Genomic DNA, 3,168 nt, shown 5'->3' with positions numbered 1-3,168 from the left:
TCTTTTCATCTGCTGATCTCTGTGCACAAGGCCACCAAAGTATCCTGGTGATAACCTTAACCTGTAGTTCAATGCAACCCTTGCTGTGTGTCCTGGCAAGGGTGTGCCCTCTTTGGGGACCAGGACCTCCGACCCTGCAGAGCACAGAGTTTCAGACACAAGAGACACAAAATCTGCCCAGGGGGTCACTGAGAATGGTGATAAGTAGGGTCACTTCTGCCTCTACTTCTTGGTTTCCAGACTCATATATCCTTCCTTTTAAGGACACAGTGCCACCAAAGCATGACATCCATCCTTTGAGGGTATTTCCTCTAAGCTAGCACTTCAATGGCTCCTTTAGAAGGCCACTCCAGATTCTGTGAGGCCAGCAGTCTCAGGATGATGTGGTATGTGATACACTTAGGGAGTCCCATGATCACAGGCCCGCTTCTGAACCTCCTTAGCTTGGGATGTGTCCCTTAGTTGGATGCTATGCTATATGGGAATCCATATCTGTGGATAAGGTGTTAGATAAGCCCCCAGATAATGGGACTGGTGGAGGCACTGTAAGCAAGAAAGGCAAATCCATGCCCAGGGTAAGTGTCTACCCACATGAGGATGAGCCAGGGGCCCTTTCAGCCTGGTGTCCTTGAGCAACAGTGCTCTATCCAGGGCAGCTCTATGGCTGACTGTCAGAGGCAGCAGTGGCTAGATTGGCCTTGGTAAGTGGAAGTCCATGCCGTTGGACCCATGCATTGCCTCCATCTCGGCCACCTCAGCCATTCTGTTCATGAGACTTTCGTGCCAGTTCTGGGGTAGACAATGACAGCTGACATCATCGGCCAAGTCATTTTTTCTAATTGATTGCTCAGAGCCTCTCCCATGGCAGATGCTTGTGGGTGGACATTAAAGCGTGCTACAGGATTCTTCACATGTTGTACCCACTCTTATTTGTACTGCACATGTCTCTACCTCTGACCTCCTCAGCCACTGCCCAGGATTAGCATATATTCTCATCCTTCCATGCAAAGTGGTTGGCCTAGTACACTGTTCACAGCTCTGTCCACTGGGCAGACTTTCTCTCCACACCTAGTTTCCAGGCTACCCCTGAATGTGACTGTTATCCACTTTTAGTTTGTTCCTGCATATCAAGCCAACCCATTTGTAAGCCAGACCTGGGATTTTCTCCCTCTTTCAGCTGGTCATGCAAGATCCTGTATACAGCCCTAGGTACAACCATGGAAGAGGGCCACGGGGATGAGCGAGATGGGTGGTGACATGAGGGTCTGTCTGGGCTACCTGCACTCCCAGTTTACTCACGCCCTCTGGTCCAGCTCAGACTCAATCCAGGATGTACCATTTCTATTTTACAATGGAAGGCAGCAATTTAATCTATGACTTTGTGGATTTGACAAGACCCAGCCCATAATAAGCAGTTCTGAATGCAGGGTCACTGGGTACCCCATGGTCAAGTGTTCCATTTCCACTGGGGCCCAATAATATGCTGAAAACTGATTCTCAAAGGACATACCAATCTCTGAGTATGATGACATGACCCTGCTCCCAAATCCCAGGACCTGCATTGTGATTCTCCCATGGGTGCTTGCCATAAGCTCTATAGCGTGTCTTTTTCTTTTATTAACACCTCCAGCCCCACAGGATCTGCCAGATTGCATGGCCCAGGTGGCATGGCAATTACACCACAACTGGACTTGGTAAATCACCCTTTCCTGCTCTGGGTCATCCTCAAAGCTGGATTCTTCAATGTCGCCAGTATATGAGCCAGAGCAATAATTTTTTTAGATTTTATTCATTTATTTGAGAGAGAGAGCATGCAAGCAAGAGAGCAGCAGAGGCAGAGGGAGAAGCAGACTCCCCATTGAGCAGGGAGCCCAATACAGGGCTTGAACCCAGGATGCTGAGATCATGACCCCAGCCAAAGGCAGCCATTTTACCAACTGAGCCACCCAAGTGCCCCCAGAACAATATTTTTATGTATGGAATGTTTCTTCCAGAACTCAAATAGGCTCACCAGTGCTGGGCTTTCTTCATTGTTGTATAGGATGCAAGATAGGCAATCTGTTTTTGCTTTGGAGGGCCCTGAGCACTGGACTTCTAAAAACTTCACCGAAGTGGCCAATCCCTGAATCTCCATAGGGCTTTCTTATCACCCACTGGAATACAAATGTCTTACCCAAACCTCCAGCATACTAGCTACCTCTTGCTCACCCTAACAGCAGGATGTCGTCAATGAAATGGGGCAATCCAGATCCCTTTGGACCATGTTATGACAAAGAGCGGAAGAGTTAATATAGATCTGAGGCAAAACTGTAAATGAACATTGTTGTCCACCCCACAAGAATGCAAAGTGTTTCTGATCCTCTTTTCTAATTGGATTGGAAAATAATACGTTCACCAAATCCTAGGCCATGGAGCATGTACCTGTGGCTTGATTAACCTGCTCTAATGGTGATACAATATTCAATACAGTAGCTACAATCAGGGCTCCTAGTTGGTTTAAGTCTGTGGTAGTCTGCGGTCACTGCTGGGGACCCAGCCAGGCTTTTCAGGACCCAGAAAGGCAAATTAAATGGACCGCTACTGCTACATCCTTTAATCATCTCCTCCTTCCAGCCCCCACTATAACATGATATTGTTTTTTTATTTACTTCTTTGGCTATGAGAGGGTCAGTTTCAGAGTTCCATTTGGCCTTCCCCACTATTGGTAGTTTTGTACAACATAGATCAGGACCTGGTATGGAGGTTATTTCAATTGCCAAGTATATCCATTCCAAATGTGCACTTCAAACCTGGGGAAATTGCCATCAAGTGATCTAAAGACCCGGTAGACCCACCATTAGCTGTACATTAGCCAGGACCCCATTTATTTCCCGGCCCTCACAGGCCTTCACTCTTACCAGGGAATGTAAGAACACCTTGGATCTCCAGATATCAATGTCATCTCAAATCCTGGCTCCAATGCTCTTCAAAATGTCTGTTATTCCCCTTTCCCCAGTGTTCAGTTACCCAAATAAATTAGGTCTCTTCTTGGAAGACCACAGTCCTATCAGATTAGAGTCTCACCCTTATTATCTCATTTAACCTTAATTCCCTCCTAAAAGCCTCGTCTCCAAATACAGTCACATTAGGGATTATAGCTTCAACATATGAGTTTGAGAGAAACAAAAT

This window comes from Leptonychotes weddellii, chromosome 2 (assembly GCF_054177405.1).
Source record: "Leptonychotes weddellii isolate Sample4059 chromosome 2, ASM5417740v2, whole genome shotgun sequence".
In the NCBI taxonomy this organism is placed as follows: Eukaryota; Metazoa; Chordata; class Mammalia; order Carnivora; family Phocidae; genus Leptonychotes; species Leptonychotes weddellii.
Note: the sequence above shows the minus strand (reverse complement) of the source record.